Source organism: Phocoena sinus, chromosome 1, assembly GCF_008692025.1.
Source record: "Phocoena sinus isolate mPhoSin1 chromosome 1, mPhoSin1.pri, whole genome shotgun sequence".
NCBI lineage: Eukaryota > Metazoa > Chordata > Mammalia > Artiodactyla > Phocoenidae > Phocoena > Phocoena sinus.
In genome coordinates this window covers 183856852-183865792 of record NC_045763.1, presented here as the reverse complement: position 1 = coordinate 183865792, position 8941 = coordinate 183856852, and the positions used below count along the sequence as shown (strand labels likewise).

Here is an 8941-nt window from a genome sequence, read left to right as displayed (position 1 = left end):
CCTCTGAAAAAAATTCTTATGCTGCATCTTGACTTACCCCAGTTTTAGGTGACCTATTCTGTATGTTAGATGGTTTAAATCACTAATTGCCAACATGTAATCCTAGAAATAAAAGTTCCACAGCATGTAAATGAGTCTTGTTTGGATACAGGTTCCACATGCCAATTTGAGAAATGCTGGGCTACACCAAGTTCTGCAGGTGTCTTGACTGAGAGCCGCAATGTGATCTGTAAACATCCCAAGGGGGCGAAGGAGCCGGGTTTCCCAGGTGCGCTGGCCAGTTTTCTTTCCACCGATGATCTTGCAGGACTGGCGTCCGAAGAACGCGTTTATGGAAACACGTGTTTATGGATTTGTTCATGTTTGAAAAGACTTTATCAGAGGAAAAGTGAGAAAGGTCTACAGAAGAGTGGACCTAGGAAAGGCAAAACTGTAAAGGGGCTTAATTTGCAGGTGATGGGCATGAAAGGGTGCATCATTTTGGAAAACCTCTTTTAATTGTATATTTTATCTTTCGTTCACCCCAAAATAACCTAAAACCAAAAAGGCAACAGGTCGGTCTAAGGTAGTGAATGAACGTAGTCTAAGAAAATGCATTTTACAACAATTTTTAGAAAGTGCCTTTAGGATTACAAATTGGTGAAAATATAAAGAGGCATCTAAAATAACGCACATTCTCAGGCACCGTTTAAAATAAGGATCTCATTAAGATTCATGTTCTGAAAACGTTGCATTTCTAAAGTAGGCTTGGTGGCCTTTTATGTATAATTTAACAACGGAAATCATAACAAAAATAATGTATGGATAGGACGAGTTTATCCTCTTGAATGAACAAATTAGGTCATCGTCAAGCAGTTTTATTTAATGGGAATCCCCGTGAGGTGCTTACTTAGAGAGAAATGGCCCTTCTCCTGGTAGAAAAGACTGCTGGAAAGGACGTTCCCCTCGGTTTCACCCAGCAATGGGAGCGTGCAGGGAAACTAGCAGCGTGCTCGTCCCCGACGTGGAGCAGGTGCGCGTGTGGGGACCAAGGCCCACCTACACGTCCCCACCCCGCAGCCTGGGAGGGGCCGGACTGTTGGAAGGAAGGCCACTTCCCCCTTGCTCCCTGCTCTGAGGCTCCCGCCGGAGGGGTCTGGGGGTCTCCAGCGGGCCTCTGATTTGGGGGCTTATTAATAGAAATCCATATGGGACCATCGATTAAAAAATAAAACCGAACTAAGAACACCAAGTGTCTCCAAAATATAAGAATTTTAACCGATGAGGGTCACAGTACAGAGGACACTGAAGTTCTAACCCAGATCCCCCGCGGGCGAGGGGCGTCTGCCCGGGGCAGAAGGTGCTGGGAACAACCCCCTGGGGACCCCACTCAAGCCCCTTTCTCTGCTCCGAGCCCGGGAGGCCGGGTGGACTCTACCTTGAACCTCCTCTGGAGCAGGCACAACCTTTCTAACAGGTGCCATGGTCAGGATGGTCATTCTTGGAAGTTGTAAATGAAAATCGCCCTCAAAATAGCGCTGCCGCCGCGGCTGTGTGCCTCGCGGCTCTTCGCTGGGTGAATGCAATTCTTCTCGGCGAGGGAGGCTCGGAGAAGCCTGTGCTCATTTTCGGTTTTCCTTTGGCGCAAGCTCCCCCCCACCCCGCCCCGTCCCCCGGGGAGCCCCGCGGCCCCGCGCGCCGGCCGGCCCTGCGCTCCGGGCTCGCTCCCCGCAACGCTGGCTGGGCTGCGGGCGGGGGCGCGCGTGGCTGTGGGCGGAGCTGGCGCGGGCGCGGGGCCGGGAGCGCGCGGGGCTGTGGGCAGGGCTGCGGGCGGGAGGGAGCGCGCGGACTGTGCGGGTGGCGTCGAACATCGTCGGCTTTACCCTCCGGCGGGGAAGCGGTTTCCCCCCAGGCAGCTGTGGCCGCAGCGCGACGGCTGAGGCCTGGGGGCGCCCGCAGGGGACTCGCCGGGCGGCGACGTGGGGAACCGGCCCAGGACGGCCGCGGGGCGTCGGGCGACAGGAGCCCGGCTGATCGCAGCGTCCGCGGCGACCTGCTGTGTGTCCGGTGCTGCGGGCTGTCACTCTGGTGGGAATCCTTCGTGGGGACAGTGTGTGGGGGAGGGGGGCGGCCAGCGCAGAGGACGGGGCTTCTCGGCTCCCCTCGGCGATCCTTCCCCCGCGCCTTGCAGGCGTCCGCGCCCGTCGCAGGAAACCCTGATTAATGCTGACCACGTGGGTGCGAGGGAGGCCCTGGACTCGGAGTGGAGGGCCGACCCTGACGACCGTCGCCCCGACTCTCTTCCCGTGCCCCCCCCCCCCACCCCGTGGGCAGGGGTGTCGCCGCGGGGAGGTGGCGGCGGGGCGCCAGGCCCCGGTTGTGTGGCGCGGGCGCCGGGTCGTGGCCGTCGGGGCCCCGGAGCGGGTCCCGCCCGCGCGTGGCTATGAGCAGCTCGGCCCGGGTCGGGGGCAAGGCCGGCTCTCCCGGGGGGCGGGGCGGGGTGGGGCGCGATGCGCTCGCGGGGGGCCGCATGGGCGCCGCGGGCGCGATGCCGAGGAGGGTCGGGAGCGCGCGGGCCGGGGTCAAGGCCACTGGCCGGCCTGGGTTTCCCCGCGGGCGCAGCGCCACCTCCCCAGCGGTTCCAGCTCGCCGTTCCGAGGGCGCTGCCGACCGTCCCCACGACGCCCTCACGCCCGGCTCCACCGCGCCTCTCTACGTGGGTCCCGATACTGTCCTGTGTGTCCCCGCCTCCCTGACCCCGGCACTCACTCTCCGCCCAGTGCCTGCCTGAGCCCGCTGCTGCGTGTGTGTGTGGTGTGCGTGTGTTGTATGTGTGTATGTGTGTTGCCGCGTGCGTATGATCTGCGTGGTGTGTGTGTTGCAGTGAGTGTGCGTATGATGTGTGTGGCTGTGCGTGTGTGTATGGTGTCTGGGGGAGCGCGGTGGGGCCTGAGGGGGGCTTGGCCGCGTGGTCTCCCTCCCTGGGGCGTGGGTCTGAGAACGCCGCCAAGGGGAGAAGGGCCGTTGCCTGGGCCGAACTGTGGCTAGGAAGGGGGTCTGGGAACCAGGCTGGAAGCCTGCTCTGGGGCTGGGGACTAAGGGCTGGGGGCTGGGCCAGGTGAGTGGTGAGTAGGGGGCACCTGGGAGAGGGCACGTCTCCCGGCGTCTGATGAGCAGTTTCCTTCATGTTTTGTTAAGATTGCCAGAGCTGGAAGGTAAGGAGGTTGGGAGGCCTCCGCTCTGGGTGGTGAATGACACGCTGGGGTGAGAATGGGGTGCACCTGGGTCCCTGGGCTGCCTTCCTACCTGGGGCTGTGGCCACCGTCCTGGGGTGGAGGTGAAGGAGTGAAGGGGGAGAAAGTGAGGGGAGGCTTGCGTTTTCATCGCTTCTGGTCTTCCTGGGCCCTGGGACCTATTTTCTCATAGAAACCTTATTCTAATAAATGTGTCTAGGTTCCAAAGTGGACTCCTAAAGCCTGTTTAATCCAGTGTTTGGCATCATGTCATAGTGCATAAAGCCTATTAATCCGCAGTGTCACGTATACCACGGTACCATTGGTATGAGCATCACTAAGACCGTGTCTTCGAATTCAATGTCTGTGGAAAAATTCATTGCAAATTCCAAGTAATCAGCTAGGAACATCATGGCCAGCTGGGGACTCTCTGATGTGAAATGGTTACACCGTGTGTCCAGGGCACGTTTCCCTGGAGAATACCTGTCCTATTACAAATGACCAGATATCACTGGAGTTGGCAAATGAGAAAAGTAATTTCTTTGCTGTAGCTCATATGTTATGTTCTTTAACATTTAAAAGACGGCAAACGTTGTTCTTCTATCGCACTTGCAGATAATCCATTTTTATCCTTATAAGTGAGAGGAAAATACACTTCACTGACAGCATCTGTTGTCAGTATCAGTTCTTGATCGTCGGCCTTTTAAACTGGCCCCAGGATTGTCTTCCTGTCCTGGGGTTTTAGAATCAACGGTTAATATTGGTTATGAGAGGTTGCTCTTAGACACTTGTCTGGATGAAAACCGCAGAGACCTCAGTCGTGGAGTATTTAAAAAGCGAAACCTCTTACGATATTTCGTTAGTTATTGTTGCATTTGTGGCTGTCATCATAGTCAGCAGTAGAAGCACACCTAAGATTTATTAAATGCTTAATGTGTACCCAGCACCACAGCTTGAGAACCTCTTCCTTAGAACACCTATTAATATTTTGCAGCAAAAACTGGTTTCTGCCAAATAACGTTTGGTAGAACTGCATTGGCCATCATCCACAATTTTTGGTCCATCAACCAACGCGGAGCACCTACACATACCAGATGCTGTGCTAGACACCGGGGAATCCGCTCTGATGAAAACAAATCCCTGTCATCGTAGAATTTCAAGGTGGAAAGACACATAATTAGGTCAGTCATCCCAGGTATACAAAGGGCTATGCAGGCATAGCGCAGAAGGCGGTGGGGATGTGTCACGGGGGGTCTGTCCTTGGGGAGAGTACTCGTGGGGGTGAGGGGTGAATACAGCAGGGTGGACAAGGCGGAGAAGCAGGGGTAGCTGACAGAGGAAGCAGAGGGTGTGGAGGCTGGAGGTGGGGAGAGCGTGGTGTGTGAAGAGCTAAGAGGGATGGGATGGGATCGGGGGTGAGAAGTTGACTAAGAAGCTGCTGAGGGGTGAGGCAAGGAGGTGATAGAAGTCAGATCATTCGGGGTCTTGGAGCCTCCCCGAAGGAGTTAGGTCTTTAAGCCCAGAGTGATCAGGTTTGCACGGTATGATCAGACTTGTATTGAAAAAGTTGTCGCTTTGGCAGTGGGGTAGAGAAGAGGCTGGAGGGGCGAGAGGAAGGGGGCGAGCTGGGGGGGGTCTGCCGAGTCCACGTGAGCTATGCGGGGACCTGGACTAGGGCGGTGACATTGGGATCCGAAGGAACTACGAGTTAAGGTAGACCCTGTTAATTACAATGAATCGTGATAAGGCTTAGATTTGGCCTTTTTCTTTTTCTTTCTTTGAGGCCCAAAAGGCAACAGTGCATCTAATAATCAGTGGCTCTTCTGTTAGGTGAAATACAGTGGGTAGGAAACACAGCCTGGGGGTCTTGGTGTCCCGGAGTTTCAAGGAGCTGAGAGTAGCCAGTTGAATGGCGGGGTGAGGGCCAGCGAAGCAAAGGTTCTGTGGGCACAATTTTATTCTTAAGCTTTAAAAAAAATATATGGCAAAATCCAAGTTAGAAAATCGTTAGTTAATCTCTACCAGGAGTTGAGTTGCCAATTTTAAAGATTGCCATGGAGGATATCTCAGTTTTAGTCATCGGTGTTCATTATAGGTTAATTGTTGACGTTAAATGGTATCTGTTAATTTTGTTAACTCCTGTTTCATTAATTGTTGATATAGACTCGACCTCTCAGTCCACACAGCTTTCCCTTTAGCGCAGTTTATTCATATTTCCTGCTGCCTTTAGCATTCTTTCCTATCAGTTTTACTCCCTGTCTCCTGAGGACACAACAACTTTAGTTTGTACATGACTGACCACCAATTTGTGTTGGTGTCTTTATGGCGCAGATGCTCTGGAATGTCCGATCGTTCACTGCCTCTTAGCAAAGCGACCAAATTCAATATATTTGTCAGGGAAAAGGAGTCATTGCTGGTAAATATTGAGCAGATTTAGTTGTCTTCCAGTCTACCAGCTTGGAGGGTACTTTTAGCTCAAGAACTACCCGCTTGTAGGTAATGGTGGTAGTAACCTGAACAGGAGGTGGAAACGTTCTGGGGGTCCTGCCCTGGACCTGCCTGTGGGGACCTTGCCCACCGATGTGGTTTTTCTTCTCCATCCTCCACGTAAACCCAACAATGGTTTAGATGCGTTACACTGTACTTCTGACCGAACGGTTCTAATTTAGTGGTTAGATGTTAATTTTCTAGTATTGTTGTTTTGAAGACGATCGTATTTATTTACTTTTAAAATGCATGCAGCATTTTAAACAATTTCTCAATGTTTTCCTTTGTTGTGGAATTGATTGTCCAACAGACCTGGGAGATAAACTGCTAACTACTATGGGCCTCTGTGAAAGTAGGTTCTTAGGATCTGTGACTTATGTTCTGGGGGGACCCTTAGATGATTCCCTTACATTGTCATTTGCTTTCGGTAATTGGAACTCTGTAATTGCCGCTGAGTGATGCCCAGACTTGTCGTGCTCGGGAGGTGAAGCGATCTGTGTGAAGACGGCAAAAGGAGCTAAACTTGGAGGTGATCACATGGACAGGATTCGTTTGTCTCACTTGGCTGGAAATAACAGCGAGCGGTGCCCGACTTCGATAACCCAGGTCTACAGTTGAAGCTTTCTGGCTGCTGGAGTGGAGAAACCAGAAATTTTAAAAAGTAAAACAGTATGAGCTCCTGACAGTGCTAAAGCCATGGAATGTGCCTCCTTTGGTACGGCTCTTCTGCCCGCAGCTATCAACAATAATTTAGCAAATCTTGCCTTGGTTTATATGTGCACCAATATATGTTATTAAGGGGAATAACCAAGATTAGCTTATTTAGAATGCAAGGAGTCATTTTGAGTCAGATGATAATGTTTACCTCATGAAACAAAACAAAGGCTGGTTCGTTCCTATATGCGCGGGAGGGATTACAACATTGCCTGTCACTCTTTTCATCTAGAGCTTTAAAACAATATTACTGCACCAGCAATTTTCATGTGCTGTGATAGGCAGGATATTTAGGGAATAAGCCCTCCTGTGATTTCTGCTCTGGCAGAAGGATCTAGAAGAACGAGAGCTATTGGCCTGGGTTACGTCATCAAGCTCTCTGATTGTGAACATTAATAATAATTATAAACATCTTAGATGGTTGTTGGATAATTTAAGAATACATAAGTGCTGGAATACTGAGTCTGTATCTTCACTGTTTCTTGACAATACTCGTCTCATTGTTGGTGATTCATGTTTATTATTAACTAGGTAATAAAAAATTAAAAGCATTTTATAATAATGAAAAAATTATTTTTAATGAATATGTAAAAGGGGCCGATGTTTTCACTAGACAGAGAATTATGGCTCCGTGTGGTGTACTGGTGGGAAAAAAATAGTCCCCGGTCAGATGAAGCTAGGCTGCCACGGGTTCTGTTTTATTTCTCTTGAAGGCTTCTCGGTGCCATCATCAAAATGACCTCTCCTTAACCCTGGTCTGGACTCTGGTTCCATCGATCAAAGAAAAGCTGTTGAGCACCTATAGTGGATAAAGAAAGGCTTTGCTGGAGCTGGGAGGCATATGTGAGGATCTTCCTGCAAAAGGGACTGAGGTCCCTGTTTAAAGCCTGGAAAGGGGCAAGGGGGGGCTCTGTTACAAAGGGGGTGGCTCTAAGCGATGTGGAAAAGGTGACCCCTGTGGACACACACGGCCCTCAGGGCGGCTTTGGAGGATGGGCTCTGACGTTGCCCCAGTAGGGACCGTGAGCCCTCCCTACGGCTCCTGGCAGGTGACACGACTGGTCACAGAGAGCTCGGTCCACTGTCCTCCTGCACAGCTCTGCTTGGCGGCGTTACACACAGATGATTTCACGTGCATGAACTGTCTCACACTCGGGGCTCACTGAGAGCGGGGCGGGGTGAGCGATGCAGAAGGGCTGTGGGAAGCCTCTCATTTTTCTTGGTGAACGCGCACATGGCGGCTGCAGTGGAACTGAAAGGACAAAGCTTAGGACAACAATGCGAAATAATGCAAAAGTTCCACATAATTAAAATGCCTCTTCCAAGCAATTGGGTGGAATCCAAATGTCCACTCAGCGCTTGAAATCACATGCTTGACATTGGTGTGTAAAGTTGTTTTATTTTTTATTTTTAAAGAGCTGTTTCTAGGTGTGAACTGTGGGGAATTCTGTTGATTGTCTTATATCTGGTTATTATTATTATTTTTTTGGCCGCGTTGGGTCTTCGTTGCTGCGTGCAGGCTTTATCTAGTTGTGGCACATGGGCTCAGTAGTTGTGGCTCGCGGGCCTAGTTGCTCCGCGGCATGTGGGATCTTCCCGGACCAGGGCTCGAACCCGTGTCCCCTGCATTGGCAGGCGGATGCTTAACCGCTGCACCACCAGGGAAGTTCCTGTAAAGTTGTTTTTTTTGTTTTGTTTTGTTTTGTTTTTTCAGTATGCGGGCCTCTCACTGCCGTGGCCTCTCCCGTTGCTCCGGACGCGCAGGCTCAGCGGCCATGGCTCATGGGCCCAGCCACTCCGCGGCACGCGGGACCCTCCCGGACCGGGGCGCGAACCCGTGTCCCCTGCATCGGCAGGCGGACTCTCAACCACTGCGCCACCAGGGAAGCCCTGTAAAGTTGTTTTAAAGCAAGCACCTAGCGTGGTTTAACGCATGCCCTTTGCCATCAGAATTAAACTTCACATTTCTTAACCTGACATTGAAGTCCCTTTTTACTTTGGTTTCAGTGACCTTCCTACCCATTTCCTCTGCTACTCCTTCTTCATGGGATGTGGCCATGCTCTCACCCGAATGCCCAGCTTCAGGGTCTCTGAACCCTATGGTTTATGTTCAAACAGCACTCCATACCCATCTGTTCAATTCCCTTGCATCTTAAATGGCCCAATCTGAGTACTGCTTTCTTTACGAAGCCTTTGACCGACTGTGATTTCTCTCCTCTGAATTTAGGTCTTAGTTTCTTTTAATTCTTTTGGTGCACATAGTATATACTCTCTTATAGTTATGTGTGTTTTTTCTTTTTTAATGCTCATGGAGGATAGTGATTTTCTCCTTATTCATCTTTCTGTCGCCGACCCAGTGCCGTGTTCTTTAACTAGGAAGATGAACGATGCATGTGGTTTGAATAAGGGAATGAATAAATTAATTCATTCATTGGATTTATTTATTTAGGATTTGGACTTGGAACATACGTAGTTTCCTTCTCTCTTGGGAAAGTAATATGTTTTCAGTTCCACTATCACTTTAAAAA

The 8941-nt window shown here is 51.0% G+C and overlaps 1 long non-coding RNA gene across 1 annotated transcript; it reads left to right on the top strand.

Annotated features, from left to right (window-relative positions):
• Window positions 1-1829: 1829 nt before the first annotated feature.
• LOC116750894 lies at window positions 1830-8174 on the top strand. The gene is made up of 3 exons (XR_004349144.1): window positions 1830-2067; window positions 4207-4393; window positions 8128-8174. It is a non-coding gene; the product is annotated as an uncharacterized LOC116750894 (long non-coding RNA).
• Window positions 8175-8941: the final 767 nt, after the last annotated feature.